Source organism: Bos indicus, chromosome 6, assembly GCF_029378745.1.
Source record: "Bos indicus isolate NIAB-ARS_2022 breed Sahiwal x Tharparkar chromosome 6, NIAB-ARS_B.indTharparkar_mat_pri_1.0, whole genome shotgun sequence".
Taxonomy (NCBI): Eukaryota; Metazoa; Chordata; class Mammalia; order Artiodactyla; family Bovidae; genus Bos; species Bos indicus.
This window is the reverse complement of record NC_091765.1, coordinates 25,250,239-25,268,778: the sequence shown is the minus strand read 5'-3', so window position 1 is coordinate 25,268,778 and position 18,540 is coordinate 25,250,239. Positions and strand designations below refer to the sequence as shown.

Below are 18,540 nucleotides of genomic sequence, written 5' to 3'. Positions count from 1 at the left end.
ATAAAGATAATTTTTTAAACATCATTCTCTCCCATTCTTCCTCATAAGCTCCATTTCTAATTTTCTTTTAAATCTATCACAAATTCACCTTCCAGGAATAAAATGCGTGAGATTATCTTACTCCAATCTTATTGTACTTGACATTAAGTTCACTTCAGTTTAGATGCTCAGTCGTGTCCAACTCTTTGCAACCCCATGGACTGCAGCATACCAGGCCTCCCTGTCCATCACCAACACCCAGAGTTTACTCAAACTCACGTCCATTGAGTCGGTAATGCCATCCAACCATCTTATCCTCTGTCTTCCCCTTCTCCTTCCAGCTTCAATCTTTCCCAGCATGAGGGATTTTTCCAATGAGTCAGTTCTTCATATCAGGTGACCAAAGTATTGGATTTTTAGCTTCAACATCAGTCCTTCCAATGAATATTCAGGACTGATTTCCTTTAGGATGGACTGGTTGGAAATCCTTGAAGTCCAAGGGTCTCAAGAGTCTTCTACAACACCACAGTTCAAAAGCATAAATTCTTCAACCCTCAGCTTTCTTTATAGTCCAACTCTCAAATCCATACATGACTATTGGAAAAACCATAGCCTTGACTAGATGGACCTTTGTTGGCAAAGTAATGTCTCTGCTTTTTAATATGCTATCTAGGTTGGTCATAACTTTCCTTCCAAGGAGTAAGCATCTTTTAATTTCACGGCTGCAGTCACCATCTGCAGTGATTTTGGAGCCCCCCAAAATAAAGTCTGACACTGTTTCCCCATCTATTTGCCACGAAGTGATGGGACTGGATGCCATGTTCTTAGTTTTCTGAATGTTGAGCTTTAAGCTAACGTTTTCACTCTCCTCTTTCACTTTCATCAAGAGGCTCTTTAGTTCTTCTTCGGTTTCTGCCATAAAGGTGGTGTCATTTGCATATCTGAGATTATTGACATTTATCCCGGCAATCCTGATTCCAGCTTGTGCTTCATCCAGCCCAGAGTTTCTCATGATGTACTCTGCATAGAAGTTAAATAAGCAGGGTGACAATATACAGCCTTGACGTACCCCTTTTCCTATTTGGAACCAGTCTGTTGTTCCATGTCCAGTTCTAGCTGTTGCTTCCTGACCTGCATACAGGTTTCTCAAGAGGCAGCTCAGGTGGTCTGGTATTCCCATCTCTTTCAGAATTTTCCACAGTCAAAAGCTTTGGCATAGTCAATAAAGCAGAAGTAGATGTTTTTCTGGAACTCTCTTGCTTTTTTGATGATCCAGCGGATGTTGGCAATTTGATCTCTGGTTCCTCTGCCTTTTCTAAAACCAGCTTGAACATCTGGAAGTTCATGGTTCACATATTGCTGAAGCCTGGCTTGGAGAATTTTGAGCATTACTTTACTAGCATGTGAAAGTGAAAGTGAAGTTGCTCAGTCATGTCCGATTCTTTGCGACCCCATGGACTGTAGCCTGCCAGGCTCCTCCGTCCATGGAATTTTCCAGGCAAGAGTACTGGAGTGGGGTGCCATTTCTTTCTCCAGGGGTTCTTCCCAACCCAGGGATCAAACTCAGGTCTCCCACATTGCAGGCAGCTGCTTTACCATCTAAGCCACCAGGGAAGCCGCTAGCACGTGAGATGAGTGCAATTGTGCGGTAATTTGAGCATTCTTTGGCATTGCCTTTTTTTGGGATTGGAATGAAAACTGACCTTTTCCAGTCTTGTGGCCACTGCTGTGTTTTCCAAATTTGCTGGCATATTGAGTGCAGTACTTTCAGAGCATCATCTTTTAGGATTTGAAATAGCTCAACTGGAATTGCATCACATCCACTAGCTTTGTTTGTAGTGATGCTTCCTAAGGCCCACTTGACTTCACATTCCAGGATATCTGGTTCTAGGTGAGTGAGTGATCACACCATCCTGATTATCTGGGTCATGAAGATCTTTTTTGTACAGTTCTGGGTATTCTTGACACCTCTTCCTAATACCTTCTGCTTCTGTTAGGTCCATACCATTTCTGTCCTTTATCTAGCCCATCTTTGCATGAAATGTTCCCCTGGTATCTTTAATTTTTTTGAAGAGATCTCTAGTCTTTCCCATTCTATTATTTTCCTCTGTTTCTTTGCACTGATCACTGAGGAAGGCTTTCTTATCTCTCCTTGCTCTTCTTCAGAACTCTGCATTCAAATGGGTGTATCTTTCCTTTACTCCTTTGCTTTTTGCTTCTCTTCTTTTCACAGCTATTTGTAAGGCCTCCTCAGACAGCCATTTTGCTTTTTTGCATTTCTTTTCCGTGGGGATGGTCTTGCTCCCTGTCTCCTGTACAATGTCATGAACCTCCATCCATAGTTCACCAGGCACTCTGTCTATCAGATCTAGTCTCTTAAATCTATTTCTCACTTCCACTGTATAATCATAGGGATTTGATTTAGGTCATACCTGAATGGTCTAGTGGTTTCAACTTTCTTCAGTTTAAGTCTGAATTTGGCAATAAGGAGTTCATGATCTGAGCCACAGTCAGCTCCTGGTCTTGTTTTTGCTTGACTGTATAGAGCTTCTCCATCTTTGGCTGCAAAGAATATAATCAGTCTGATTTCGGTGTAGGCCATCTGGTGATGTCCATGTGTAGAGTCTTCTCTTGTGTTTTTGGAAGAGGGTGTTTGCTATGACCAGTGCATTCTCTTGGCAAAATTCTATTAGCCTTTGCCCTGCTTCATTCCGTACTCCAAGGCCAAATTTGCCTGTTACTCCAGGTGTTCCTTGACTTTCTACTTCTGCTATCCAGTCCTCTATAATGAAAAGGACATCTTTTTTGGGTGTTAGTTCTAGAAGGTCTTGTAGGTCTTCATAGAACCGTTCAGCTTCAGCTCCTTACATTGCATCAGCTTTTAGGAAAATGTTTTCGGTATGTGTAACTATATAGTCCATTAATTTATTTAAAAAGAGAGCTACTGTGTCTAGTTTGTTTGTCTGATTTCCCCCCAAAATAATTATTCTCTTTTCACTTCACAGCACCCAGAGGATGCTCTGCAGTGCTTTTGATGTCTCTCCTTTTCCCATCCTGTTCCCTCGGCCTTCCTTCTTCTGGGCCACTGTAGTTTGAAAGCAGAAGCTGTAGTGGAGATTAAGCCAAACATTCTCAGGGCTGATTGCAATTGAAAGCACCTTCAGCTGGTCTTTTGGAGGATGTGGCCTAAGGGAGACTTGTATCTTTTTAGTTGTATCACTTTCAAAGCTAAAAATCTGTAAGTAAATAGGCTGGAGGTATGGAAAGCTGGTTGTACGGGAGGAAAAAATGTACAAGGTTTTTAAAGGTTTGGAGGAAACAGTATCTAATTTAGATCAACCTTCTGTCTCTGCTTTTTATGTCCTTGCTGTGAATTCAGGAAAATGAGCTCCCAGTTTAATTGTACTGTGGGTGTGTGCTGTGTAGCCGTGTGTTTAGAGATCTCATAAATTTTTGCACTTTAAATGATCCCTATAATGCCCTGAAAGAATCAAGGCTTCCTGGAAAATCTCAAACTTGCTCCTGGGGAGTTAATTTGTCCCAGTGCAATCTGATTCACCATGATATTTATAGTGGATGTTTTGATTCTGTGCTGGTGCCTTGGGCTCACAGTGCATTTTTTCTAGACAGTGTTGTCATGAAATGTGACTTGCAAAACTATTTAAAGGCTAAAGCAGCCTTTTAAAAAACATTCTTTTAGGCACAAATCAAGACTGAAGGCTAAACTATTTCTAAATACCTCTCTCTACCCCTCCTGGCTTCTGCTGGACTCTGACGTGGATTTTGATGCTTAAGAACTAATTGGAAAAAACATCAGAACTAATGGAATAAAGAATCTTACTCCCATATCACTAGTTCAGTTCAGTTCAGTTCAGTCGCTCAGTCGTGGCCAACTCTTTGTGATCCCATGAATTGTAGCACGCCAGGCCTCCCTGCCCATCACCAACTCCCGGAGTTCACCCAAACTCATGTGCATCAGGTCGATGATGCCATAAAGCCATCTCATCCTTTGTTGTTCCCTCTCCTGCCCCCAATCCCTCCCAGCATTAGGGTCTTTTCCAATGAGTCAACTCTTTGCATGAAGTGGCCAAAGTATTGGAGTTTCAGATTTAGCATCAGTCCTTCCAAAGAACACCCAGGACTGATCTCTTTTAGAACAGACTGGTTGGATCTCCTTGCAGTCCAAGGGACTCTCAAGAGTCTTCTTCAACACCACAGTTCAAAATCATCAGTTCTTTGGCACTCAGCTTTCTTCACAGTCCAACTTTCACATCCATACATGACCACTGGAAAAACCATTGCCTTGACTAGACGGACCTTTGTTGACAAAGTAATGTCTCTACTTTTGAATATGCTGTCTAGGTTGGTTATAACTTTCCTTCCAAGGAGTAAATGTCTTTTAATTTCATGGCTGCAATCACCATCTGCAGTGATTTTGGAGCCCAAAAAACTGGGGGAGGGTATAAATTTTAGCCTCTATCTTAGTTACCAGAAGTGAAAGTCAGTCTGACTTAAATCTATTACTGAAAAGATTGTAGTTTTTGTGTGCTCATCATTGTGGAACATCTTTACTCCCACTTCTGAGATAAACAGGGTGTGAGAATAGTTGTGTAGCAAAGAAGGTTCTCTCTTCCTCCTCGTCCCTTCTCTTTCCTCTGGCGGAGGTATAGTAGTGATTTTTCTAACAGTGCTCAGAAATTATGTTCTGAAAGGTGATTGCTATTAGCGAGGTTAATTTGCTTCCTTTCTGTATGTTTGCTTTTTGTAGATGCTTGGTTATGAAGAATGATGATGTAAACTTCTGCAATGGCCAGGAAGGATCACCAGGTTTTCAGGAAAAATCCAGGAATGGTGGCCAGTCTGAATTTGAAAAGTCTCCAGGATGGAGCTGGGGCCTTGAGGAGAGACCAGAGGGGTTGAAAATGCTGATGTGGAAGATGGAGGCAAGAGAGAAAAGGAAGAGAGACCAGAGAGAAAAAGACTGTAAGACTCATCCCAGACAGACTCTCAACCAGTGCTTTACAGCAGGGGTAAGTTGCTCCACTTTCATCTGGCAAGCATTTGGCCTTTTCTAGAGTCATATTTGGCTACTTGCAACTTGGTGTCTAGTGAGTAAGGCCAGGTGCTAACTACTCTGTGATGTATGGGACAGCTCCCCAATAGAGACTCAGCCAGCCCCAGATGTCAACAGTGCTGAAAAACCTGCTCGAAACCATCTGAGGAGGGACTCAGCAGGAAAGAGTAATGTTTTGAGCACCCTCTGCACACTCACACAAAACCAGCCAATGGCACATTGTCTTCTTCCTGCTAACTATACTTTTGACTCTCCTAGACATTGCAGGTCACCTGGTAAAGAATCTGCCTGCAATGCAGGAGACCCAAGTCCAATACCTGGGTCAGGAAGATCCCCTGGAGGAGGGCATGGCAACCCACTCCAGTATTCTTGCCTGGAGAATTCCATGGACAGAGGAGTCTGGCTTGCTAGAGTCCATGCGGTTGCAAAGAGTTGGACACAACTGAGTGACTAACACTTCCACTTTTCAGACATTGTGGGCGTAGCTAAATTTTTAGCATTTGGTTTTTCTCCCCACATTATTTACCTGAGACTATCTGTAATCACACACACACACACACACACACACACACAGAGTCTCATATATATTCCCTTTTCCTTGGCATATTAAATCTCTTCAATCTTCCTATATCTTCAGCACTTCCACCCCTGGCCCTTTGCCTATCTTATCAGCAAAGAAATACTTGTTAGGAGGTAGTCTGTTATTCACTTTTTTATCCATTTCTCCAATGAATTTATTGAGGGCCTGCTGTGTGCAAAGCATTGTTAGATACTCTTTGGATCCATCAGTGAACAAAACAAAGACTGCTTGTGGAGATTACATTCTAGTGAGGAAGATAGACAATAAACAATCAATATGTAATAGATGAAAGAGATAATATTTTTAAGAGTGTTAAGCACTTTGTTAAAAAAAAAAAAAAGAGGAAGAAGGTAAAGGAGGCAAGGAGGAAATGGTCATATATGTTCTTATTTTCCCTCCAAATGCTAACCTTTGGTAAAAGGAGCTCCAAATACAGTGATGAGTCCAATAATCCTGAGTCCACCCAGGCAATTCTCTTCCAAGAAAGGCTGAATCCCAGAAGCATGTTTGTAAAAGTTTTGCCAGTTCAATTTATGAAATGGTTCACTGGTCTTAAGCTTAAAATGTAGGTCATCTGGAAGCCCAGGCGTTGGATTATGGTTCAGTAATTTCTTGAGGCCCCTATGATGTTACTGATAGTGAGTGAAGGCGGTTCTCCAGAAAAAGATGGGTTTTTGGCCAGCACAGTATCTGCTATTACTCTTGCTATGAAGTCATAAATAGCGCACTTTGTAACTTTTAAGCCATTTATTTTTTGTTCTGTCAATTAGCTCAGAGAGATTTTCAAATAACCTAGGCTATAAGGCTATAAGTATTTGCACTGTGTACAAAGATGTGGAAGTCAGAGTCCTGAAGCTTAAAGAGTTCACACCCAGAAGAGGTGGACATGGGTCATACATCTCCCTAGTGTGTAGTTACGTGTGATCAAGACAAAAATCGAGCTTCCCTGGTGGCTCAGGTGGTACAGCGTCTGCCTGCGATACAGGAGACCTGGGTTCAATCCCTGGGTTGAGAAGATCTCCTGGAGAAGGAAATGGCAACCCACTCCAGTATTCCTGCCTGGAGAATCCCAGGGACGGAGGAGCCTGGTAGGCTATAGTCCATGAGGTCGCCAAGAGTTGGACACGACTGAGAGACTTCACTTCAAGACAAAAATCAAATGTCATAAAAATACAGAGGACCAAGAAAAAAAATCACAACCAAAGATGCTGAGGGGACTCCCTGGAAAAGACGGCCTTTGAATAAGTCTTACTTATTGAATATGGTTGAAACAAGCAGAAAGGGGAGATGGGACAGGGAGCATTCCCAGCCTAGAAAGAGTAAGAGCTAAGCAGTAGGGACGGAAGGCTGACAAAAAGTGTTTGGGAAGCTGCAGGTTAAATGTACATTCTGTGAGCACAAGCAGCTTTTTGCAAAAGGATCGCTTAAAGCTCTTAAAAGCCAGATGTGTTCAGATCATACATCTGAACAACTAAGTTCTCTCACCCTCTTAGTTCTGAAGTGTAGGGCAGCCAGTTGGAAAGGTTACGGCACTGCTTTGGAAGGCTAGGTTTTCTTCATAATATTTTTTTAATTTGTGCTTAAGTTTTCCACTTGAAAACCTTTGTCCGGTTGAAAGACTTCACCAGCGTGAAACCTCCATTCAAGGCACTCAGGCTTCTGAAGCCAGTAAAGCTACATTTCAGTGAACCATCCCTGTTGAAAAACTTTCTGCTCAAATTTTCTCCTCCTATTCCTTCTGGATATCATGCATTACCAATATCATCACTTTTCTGTCCTACAGCTGTGCCAGTTTTTTCAGTGTTGAGCTTTATAATAACTGTTAAAGATGAAATTATATATTAACTCAAAAGACTGATAACCATGGTGCAATAAAGCAATTACATTTAAAAACCTAACGTTGGCAATGTAGCTTCAAGACAATGTACACGGAGTAAAATATATTCCCCAGATCCAAATGAAATTCATTATGCTGCCTGCCCCATAGCTGTAAAAAGCCTTTTGGGAACTCATGCATATACAATAGGCAGCATCTTCAGAAGTTGATTTATTTAATCAGAGTGACTACTTATTGAGCATTAATTAAAGAATTCAGGTACTTTACTTGCCCACTCCCTCCCCTCCAGCACTCACTTTTTTTTTTTTTTTAGCATTGCAACCTTATTTAATTCTGGCAGCAACTGTGTGAGGTAGGGATTATAATTCTGACCATGTTACAGATGGAGAAACTGAGGCTCAGACAGGTTAAGTAACCTGTCTATGGCCCTAGTGATGGAATGGATACAGGCTCTTTGAAGACCCATTTCTTGGAAAAGACACTTTGCAAGAATATTACCTTCTTGCTCACCCTGTGGGAAGTTGAAACAATGCTAGCAAAGACTCATTCTTACATCCCAATTTAGGAGTGGGATGCTCTGACTTGCTTCTTTCTTTTAAATGAAAAGATTTGCTTTTCATGTTGGTTGATTTTTCAGAGTACCCAGGATTACATTTAGGTTGTCCTTGAAGGGTGGTGGGTGAGAAAAGAATTTTAAGGGTTTTGATTTAAGGAGGAGGAAAAAGTAGCAGAATTAGGTATTCTGACATCTAGATCTTACTAGTGCTTACTCCATACTTTTTAAAATAGCACTTGCCATATTGTATTTTAATTTTTCTATTTATATCTGGTCTCCTTCCCCTCACATTTAGGTAGTGAGTTTCTTAAGGATAGATACTGTGAAAGTGCTGCACTCAATATGCCAGCAAATTTGGAAAACTCAGCAGTGGCCACAGGACTGGACAAGGTCAGTTTTCATTCCAATCCCAAAGAAAGGCAATGCCAAAGAATGTTCAAACTACCGCACAATTGCACTCATCTCATACTCTAGCAAAGTAATGCTCAAAATTCTGCAAGCAGAGTTCAACAGTATGTGAACCGTGATCTTCCAGATGTTCAAGCTGGGTTTAGAAAAGGCAGAGGAACCAGAAGTCAAATTGTAAACATCCGATGGATCATTGATAAAGCAAGAGAGTTCCAGAAAAACATCTACTTCTGCTTTATTGACTTCACTAAAGCCTTTGACTGTGTGTATCACAACAAATTGTGGAAAATTCTTCAAGAGATTAGAATACCAGACCACCTGACCTGCCTCCTGAGAAATCTATATGCAGGTCAGGAAGCAACAGTTACAACTGGACATGGAACAACAGACTGGTTCCAAATAGGAAAAGGAGTACGTCAAGGCTGTATATTGTCACCCTGCTTATTTAACTTATATGCAGAGTACATCATGAGAAATGCTGGGCTGGATGAAGCACAAGCTGGAATGAAGATTGCCTGGAGAAATATCAATAGCCTCAGATATGCAGATGACACCACCCTTATGGCAGAAAGTGAAGAGGAACTAAAGAGCCCCTTGATGAAAGTGAAAGAGGAGAGTGAAAAACTTGGCTTAAAGCTCAACATTCAGAAAACTAAAATCATGGTGCCTGGTCCCATCACTTCATGGCAAATAGATGGGGAAACAGTGAAAACAGTGGCAGACTTTATTTTGGGGGGCTCCAAAATCACTGCCAGAAAAGGCAATGGCACCCCACTCCAGTACTCTTGCCTGGAAAATCCCATGGACGGAGGGCCTGGTGGGCTGTAGTCCATGGGGTCGCTAAGAGTCGGACACGACTGAGCGACTCCACTTTCACTTTCACTTAAAATCACTGCAGATGGTGACTGCAGCCATGAAATTAAAAGATGCTTGCTCCTTGGAAGAAAAGTTATGACCAATCTAGACAGCATATTCAAAAGCAGAGACATTACTTTGCCAACAATTGTCTGTCTAGTCAAAGCTATGGTTTTTCCAGTGGTCATGTAAGGATGTGAGAGTTGGACTATAAAGAAAGCTGAGCACTGAAGATCTGATGCTTTTAAACTGTGGTGTTGGAGAAGACTCTTGAGAGTCTCTTGGACAGCAAGGAGATCCAACCAGTCATCCTAAAGGTAATTAGTCCTGAATATTCATTGGAAGGACTGATGCTAAAGCTGAAACTCCAATACTCCAATACTTTGGTCACCTGATGTGAAGAACTGACTCATTGGAAAAGACCCTGATGCTGGGAAAGATTGAAGATGGGAGGAGAAGGGAATGACATAAGATGAGATGGTTGGATGGCATCACTGACTCAATGGACATGAGTTTGAGTAAACTCTGGTATTGGTGATGGACAGGGAGGCCTGGTGTGCTGCAGTCCATAGGGCAGCAAGGAGTCAGACACAACTTAGCGACTGAACTGTACTAAGGATAGAGACTGTGTCTTCCTCAATTTTGTTTCACCAAACTCTATGTGGTCTATACAATGTCTGGGAATCAGTAAGTGTTCAGTAATCCCTAGTTTTCAGTGACACCTAGGACATGAAAGAAGAAAACCTGGATGGTGCACAGGAGAAGTTCAGACAACATGAAAAGAAGAAGCGAGACTAGAGATGGGAGAGAAACCCAATAATCCAAACACCCGAAGAACTGATGGTTGACCTGATTGGTTGTGTCAATTGAAACAATTGATTATTTTGTCTTTAAAACAGATTTCCAAGCCTTTCCAAATTTGCAATTTTTGGCAGTTGAATTATTAGCAAACTTTGCTGCTGCTGCTAAGTCGCTTCAGTTGTGTTCGACTCTGTGTGACCCCATAGATGGAAGCCCACCAGGCTCCGCTGTCCCTGGGATTCTCCAGGCAAGAACACTGGAGTGGGTTGCCGTTTCCTTCTCCAATGCATGAAAGTGAAAAGTGAAAGTGAAGTCGCTCAGTCATGTCCGACTCTTTGCGACCCCATGGTCTGTAGCCCACCAGGCTCCTCTGTCCATGGGATTTTCCAGGCAAGAGTACTGGAGTGGGTGCCATTGCTTTCTCCAAGCAAACTTTACTACCCTCACCTAAAATCACAAGGATTCCTTCTCCTTCTGTTGTTCCATGCTGACCTGTTATTTTAAGTTAGTATGTAGGATTAATGGTTAGAACACTTTTTAATCAGTCATTAGTTTTTCTAAAGGCAGGTGGAGATGTGGGCTTTTTTTTATTGGCATCATTTTGGTAAAATGTTCATTTTCTTAGTCTCTACTTAGATTGTCTGTATAGTAATTTTGTATTTGACTAAGCACCTTTATAGAAAATAAGATAGGTGTTTTCCCTCAGAGTGTAAACTTGCTGAAGTATGATAAGCTGTTACTTCATCTTTTCCCTTAAAAATCTCTTTTTTCCTGTTTCTAGTCAAGCATTTATTAAATCATTAGGAGAAAAATTTAGGTCATCTTTTTAATGTGCATTGACCTAGTTACATTTTCTTTCTAAGCAGCTGTTTAAACTAGATTTATTGAGGAAAATGGCTGGCTCAGTCTTGCATTAAGTCAGATAAGACAGAAAAATGAGGAAGATTTGCAAAGTCCAGGTAAGCTATGTGGCCCCTTTCTCCCCTTTGCTGTGTTTGATTCTGCCCCTTTCCCTTAGATACCAAGGTCTTATTGGCTATATATGATTAACTGTTTCATATGGATGGTCCTATCAAGCAGTGTCTTCCTTTGAAAGCCTCTTAATTCATATTAAATGGTGATGATTCTAGAATCATCATGCTGCTTGGATCCTTCCCCAAATTAAAGGACACATTCACAAAGAAGGTTTTGTGAATAATGAGCATAAACAGCAGCCACACACATTGCTCACTGGACAGTTTGAAATTGCATGTCTAATGCCCTCAATTGTTTCTTTGAGAGTTGTGTCTTCAGAAACATGAAATAGGATCGTAGAGTGAGTTCATTCTTAATAAATGAAAATTCTGTATTCCCTTTATTTGACAGAAGATGTTCTTTTGCTTTCACATTAATCACAGACTTCTAGATGATTATGTATGGAATTCTCCAAATTTCTTAGAATAATCCTGTTAGAAGTCTAATGGGTCACAGAATATCTCTGTTCTAGATGGAGTAGTTTTGATTGAATATAAGCAAATGGTCCCCTATTCTAGTGCCAGCCTTACTGCAAAATTATGCCTGAAATATACAGAGATCTTAGGAAAATTTGGCTTTGTTAACTGTCTTCCACTGTTTTTGTTTTTATCTAGCTAATTTGAATTTCAGGGAAAACTCAGCTGAATAAAACATTTCATGTAAATTTTGTTTGATCTGGTTTACATTTTTACTTCTAATGAGGCACCGATTGTTAAATCAGCCAACTGGAACTAATAATACAGCAGAATGGCGATGTTCCCTAACATAGTCAGCCCTCCTTGTTCTAGGGGATTATGCACTCCAATAGCCCACTTTACTGTCTGTTGAACAAACCTATCTCCCTTAGTTATGCAGTCTTTGAACACGGTTCTGATTTTCTGTCAGTGCCTTGGGAGTGTAGAGCGGGGCTTGGAGGAAAGGCTTAAGAATCTCCTGCCTTTCCTCCTTTATGAAGCAAATTTGCTTTCTTCTCTCAGTGGGTGCCCTTTCCTCTGTCATCCTGGTCCTATTTCTGCTCTTTTTTTCACCTCTATGCCATGAATAGACCTGTGGTTTCTGTCTCTCTACATTTTAATCTTACCTCTCCACCCCTGGAAAAGCCACAGTCCTCATGCCTACCTTGGGAAATCATACTCATGAACTTCAAGGCTCAGCTTGAAAGCCATGTTCTGCTTGAACCCTTTCCCAAACACCTCAGTCTCTTTCTCCCTCTGCACTTCTTCAGCATTCTGGTTGGTACTGTATACTGCAGCCATTACTCTCTTCCTGATTACTGGGATCATTTGTGTATATCTTATTTCCCCTCTAGGCTATGAACTCCTGGAAAGTAGAAACTGTGCCCTTATTTCTAGAGAACACAGTTCAATACCTGGTATAAAATAGGAGTCAATGATTTCTGGATTGCATGCGTACAGGTAATATCTTAGGGAATATGCTCTCACATTGGCCAATTGCATCCCCTCCATTTTGCATTGCTTTCTTTCACCCCAGATTCCAGAAGTAGCAGGTCCCACACGGAGGGGCAAGTCTTGGGCTCTCTCTCTCTCCTGTGTCTATGTTAACCTGGCCAGAGGCTTGCCAATAAGGGTCCTGTTAAAAGGAAGCCACATCTAGGACATGAGACAAGAAAACACAGTTCATTTTGATCTCCTCAATATGCTGCTTGTTGGTTTCAGTGCCCATCTCATGGAAATGAAATATTTATTTTCCTATTTTCCATTTAATACCTGGATTTAAAAATGGGTTTATATATGAGCAGAACAGAAAAGAAGATGCTCCTTCTATTTTTTTATGACAATTTGACTGCATTAGAGAGAGATTATCCTTTGATTTCACAGAGGAATACATATTTTAATTACTAGACTGTGAAATGTCCCCAAGAAGAATTTTCTTACAATCTCATTAAATATAACTTCTTTAAGTTCTAAACTCTAGTTTGACTAACCAAAGGCAATGTGCTCATGTAACTGTAAAAGTTTAAGACATTCAGAAGAGTAGTAAAAACAAAACAAAAAAAAACTAAACTAAAAATTCAAGCAATTCATCCAAAGCAGCAAGTGATAAATGCGAAAACTACTGCTGCCAAAAATGTAACTGTAAGCATAAATCCAGAGGAAAATGTGCAGGAACGATGCAATGTTTAAGATACCTTTTAATGGTAAAGTCTATATACTATACTCAACTGCGTCTGGGGTGATTAATGATGTTGCAGAGAAATTCTCATAGTATCCTTGGGCTTGACTCTGACAAAAACCATTTTCAGTAACTCTTGAAGATGTTTTTCATGCCCAGTTCACTCATGCAGAGGCTAGGACAGAGAGCATTACTGCTAGAAAGAGAACTTCTAGGGCTTGGCAAGTGACTCAAGGCAAACTCAGGATTATAAATCAGGAAGGCACAGTGTGTGTTGGTACATGTGTGAAGCAGAAAACCTTGGTAGAGATTCATTAGCAGAGACCATCCTACCGAGATTTAATGAATAGAGTGTATCCATGAGGGTACTTGCGGGGTGTGGGGCTTCCCTGGTGAAGAATCTGCCTGCAATGCTGGAGACCCAGATTCGATACCTGGGTCAGGAAGATCCTCTGCAGAAGGGAATGGCTACCCAGTCCAGTATTCTTGCCTGGAGGATTTCATGGACAGAGGAGCCTGGAGGGCTACAGTATATGGGATCACAAAGAGTCGGACATGACTAACACTTTCACTTTCACATGGGGGTGCTTAGAGCAAGTATGTTAGAGAAACAATAAAAAAAGGTCCTGAAAAAGCAACCCCTAGGACATGAGACAAGACAACCTGGATGGTGCAGAGGAGAAGCTCAGGCAACATAAAAGGAAGAAGCGAGACTAGAGAAGAGAGAGAAGCCCAGAAGCCATAGCTAGAGGTTCTTCCTTGCTTCCTTTGGAGGAGAAAAGGAAGTGTGAGAACTTAATTCTGTATCCTCCGTAGATGTTTTTATACATTTATACCTAAGGCAATTCTGCTGTTATTTTTGCAGTGCATAGATTTACTGTTTTTTTTCAGCACTTCTTAGGTTGTAACCACAAAATCTCAATATAAAGAACCCACTGTGGGGATGGAACTTGCTGACGATTTGAATTAAGATTTTCATGAGTGGGCAGAACTAGAGGTAGCAGATTCACAAATGTAATTCACCTCACAATTAAAATGTACAGTATAAATGTAATTTGTTTATTATAGTCATAACTAATTGCCTTCCTCCAAAATCCCTATTTACTAATTACCAAGAAAAACATTCAAATGTTCTATGTGGTTTAAAGCTGCATTGGATCTGGGAATTTAAATAGTCCATTTAGAAAGTAGTCTTTCTTGGATAAAAATGCCCATCAATGACAGAAGCATCCCTCACTCCTTTTATTCTGCTTTGTTTCTAAGGTGCATGGAAGGGCTGTGGCTTCCAGGGTTTTGGAGGTGGGGAAGATTCAGGAACCTCATACTAGATGTTCCTGGTTGCCCCGCTGTCACACACAACTGAAGTTTGTGGCCAGTGTAACTCTCACATGGCTTGGGTTCCTGCAGCCTTGAAGACAAGGCTGGCTTGTTATCAATCACCTAGCTCTCACATCTGATGAGAAGTCACATTTGGCCTTGAATTTGAGGGTCTGCTCTATAGTTCTTTCTATGGAATGAATCCTTTGTGAGGAGTCTGCTGTCAAGCACCTACCATTCCCCTCACCCCAGACTCTCAACAGCTGAATGTGCCCTGTGGTCACCAAGGATGATTTGGAAAAGGAGAATTTTCAGCTCTTCATTCCCACTGTCTACACTTTCCTCACAATTTGAAGTGGCCACACACCCATTAGATGTTGCAACAGGTCATCTCTAACCTGAATCCTCAGAGTGAGTGGGGATAGCCTGTCTTTGACCTCGGTTTGCCTCAGCATTAGAAAGCTCTTCTCCCATCTGGGTCAAATTCCACAGGACTGGACAAGGTCAGTTTTCATTCCAATCCCAAAGAAAGGCAATGCCAAAGAATGTTCAAACTACCACACAATTGAACTCATCTCACACACTAGCAAATTAATGCTCAAAATTCTCCAAGCCAGGCTTCAACAGTATATGAACCATGACCTTCCAGATATTCAAGCTGGTTTTAGAAAAGGCAGAGGAATCAGAAGTCAAACTGCAAACATCTGTTGGAGCATCAAAAAAGCAAGAGAGTTCCAGAAAAACATCTATTTCTGCTTTATTGACTATGCCAAAGCTTTTGATGGTGTGGATCACAATAAACTGTGGAAAATTCTGAAAGAAATGGGAATACCAGACCACCTGACCTGCCTCTTGAGAAACCTGTATGCAGGTCAGGAAGCAACAGTTAGAACTGGACATGAAACAACAGACTGGTTCCAAATAGGAAAAGGAGTACATCAAGGCTGTATATTGTCACCCCGCTTATTTAACTTCTATGCAGAGTACATCATGAGAAACTCTGGGCTGGAAGAAACACAAGCTGGAATGAAGATTGCCTAGAGAAATATCAATAGCCTCAGATATGCAGATGACACCACCCTTATGGCAGAAAGCAAAGAAGAACTAAAGAGCCTCTTGATGAAAGTGAAAGAGGAGAGGGAGAAAGTTGGCTTAAAGCTCAACATTCAGAAAACAGATCATGGCATCTGATCCCATCACTTCATGGCAAACAGATGGGAAAACAGTGGAAACAGTGGCAGACTTTATTTTTGGGGGCTCCAAAATCACTGCAGATGGTGACTTCAGCTATGAAATTAAAACACACCTACTCCTTGGAAGAAAAGTTATGACAAACCTAGATAACATTAAAAAGTAGAGACATTACTTTGCCAACAAAGGTCCATCTAGTTAAGGCTATCGTTTTTCCAGTAGTCATGTATGGATGTGACAGTTGGACTATAAAGAAAGCTGAGTGCCGAAGAATTGATGTTTTTGAATTGTGATATTGGAGAAGACTCTTGAGAGTCCCTTGGACTGCAAGGAGACCCAACCAGTCATCGTAAAGGAAATCAGTCCTGAATATTCATTGGAAGGACTGGTGCTGAAACTCCAATACTCTGGCCACCTGATGCGAAGAACTGACTCATTGGAAAAGACCCTGATGCTGGAAAAGATTGAAGGCAGGAGGAGAAGGGGATGACAGAGGATAAAATTATTGGATGGCATCACCGACTTGATGGACATGAGTTTGAGCAAGCTCCAGGAGTTGGTGATGGACAGGGAGTCCTGGCATGCTGCAGTCCATGGGGTTGTAGAGAGTTGGACACGACTGAGAGACTGAACTGAATTGATAAATGGGCACACCCACGGAGATACCCCTCGTCCAAGGTAAGGAGCAATGACTGCGCTTTGCTGGAGCAGCCGTGAAGAGATGCCCCATGCCCAAGGTAAGAGAAACCCAAGTAAGACAATAGGTGTTGCAAGAGGGCATCAGAGGGCAAACACACTGAAACCATACTCACAGAAAACTAGTCAATCTAATCACACTAGGACCACAGCCTTGTCTAACTCAATGAAACTAAGCCATGCCTGTGGGGCAACCCAAGACGGGCAGGGTCATGGTGGAGAGATCTGACAGAATGTGGTCCACTGGAGGAGGGAATGGCAAACCACTTCAGTATTCTTGCCTTGAGAACCCCATGAACAGTATGAAAAGGCAAAATGATAGGATACTGAAAGAGAAACTCCCCAGGTCGGTAGGGGCCCAATATGCTACTGGAGATCAGTGGAGAAATAACTCCAGAAAGAATGAAGGGATGGAGCCAAAGCAAAAACAATACACAGCTGTGGATGTGACTGTTGATAGAAGCAAGGTCCGATGCTGTAAAGAGCAATATTGCATAGGAACCTGGAATGTCAGGTCCATGAATCAAGGCAAATTGGAAGTGGTCAAACAAGAGATGGCAATAGTGAATGTCAACATTCTAGGAATCAGCGAACTGAAATGGACTGGAATGGGTGAATTAAACTCAGATGACCATTATATCTACTACTGTGGGCAGGAATCCCTCAGAAGAAATGGAGTGGCCATCATGGTCAACAAAAGAGTCCGAAATGCAGTACTTGGATGCAATCTCAAAAATGACAGAATAATCTCTGTTCGTTTCCAAGGCAAACCATTCAATATCACAGTAATCCAAGTCTATGCCCCAACCAGTAGTGCTGAAGAAGCTGAAGTTGAATGGTTCTATGAAGACCTACAAGATCTTTTAGAAATAACACCCCAAAAAGATGTCCTTTTCATTATAGGGGACTGGGATGCAAAAGTAGGAAGTCAAGAAACACCTGGAGTAACAGGCAAATTTGGCCTTGGAATACGGAATGAAGCAGGGCAAAGACTAATAGAGTTTTGCCAAGAAAATGCACTGGTCATAACAAACACCCTCTTCCAACAACACAAGAGAAGACTCTATACATGGACATCACCAGATGGTCAACACCGAAATCACACAGCCAAAGATGGAGAAGCTCTATACAGTCAGCAAAAACGAGACCAGGAGCTGACTGTGGCTCAGACCATGAAATCCTTATTGCCAAATTCAGACTTAAATTGAAGAAAGTAGGGAAAACCACTAGACCATTCAGGTATGACCTAAATCAGATCCCTTATGATTATACAGTGGAAGTGAGAAATAGATTTAAGGGCCTAGATCTGATAGATAGAGTGCCTGATGAACTATGGAATGAGGTTAATGACATTGTACAGGAGACAGGGATCAAGACCATTCCCATAGAAAAGAAATGCAAAAAAGCAAAATGGCTGTCTGGGGAGGCCTTACAAATAGCTGTGAAAAGAAGAGAAGCAAAAAGCAAAGGAGAAAAGGAATGATATAAACATCTGAATGCAGAGTTCCAAAGAATAGCAAGAAGAGATAAGAAAGCCTTCTTCAGTGATCAATGCAAAGAAATAGAGGAAAACAACGGAATGGGAAAGACTAGGGATCTCTTCAAGAAAATCAGAGATACCAAAGGAACATTTCATGCAAAGATGAGCTTGATAAAGGACAGAAATGGTATGGACCTAACAGAAGCAGAAGATATTAAGAAGATATGGCAAGAATACACCAAAGAACTGTACAAAAAAGATCTTCACGACCCAGATAATCAGGTTGGTGTGATCACTGTCCTAGAGCCAGACATCCTGGAATGTGAAGTCAAGTGGGCCTTAGAAAGCATCACTACGAACAAAGCTAGTGGAGGTGATGGAATTCCAGTTGAACTATTCCAAATCCTGAAAGATGATGCTGTGAAAGTGCTGCACTCAATATGCCAGCACATTTGGAAGACTCAGCAGTGGCCACAGGACTGGAAAAGGTCAGTTTTCATTCCAATCCCAAAGAAAGGCAATGCCAAACAATACTCAAAGTACCGCACAATTGCAGTCATCTCACATGCTAGTAAAGTAATGCTCAAAATTTTCCAAGCCAGTCTTCAGCAATACGTGA

General features: G+C 41.5%; 1 long non-coding RNA gene across 4 annotated transcripts in view; it reads left to right on the top strand.

The window, feature by feature from the left end:
- LOC139183601 (uncharacterized) overlaps positions 1 to 18,540 on the top strand; it is a 52,921-nt gene that overhangs the window by 19,577 nt on the left and 14,804 nt on the right. For all 4 annotated transcript variants that reach the window (XR_011567104.1, XR_011567103.1, XR_011567102.1 and 1 more), the window contains exon 2: positions 4,748 to 5,009. This is a non-coding gene — a long non-coding RNA (uncharacterized lncRNA). The remainder of the gene's footprint in view (positions 1 to 4,747; positions 5,010 to 18,540) is intronic.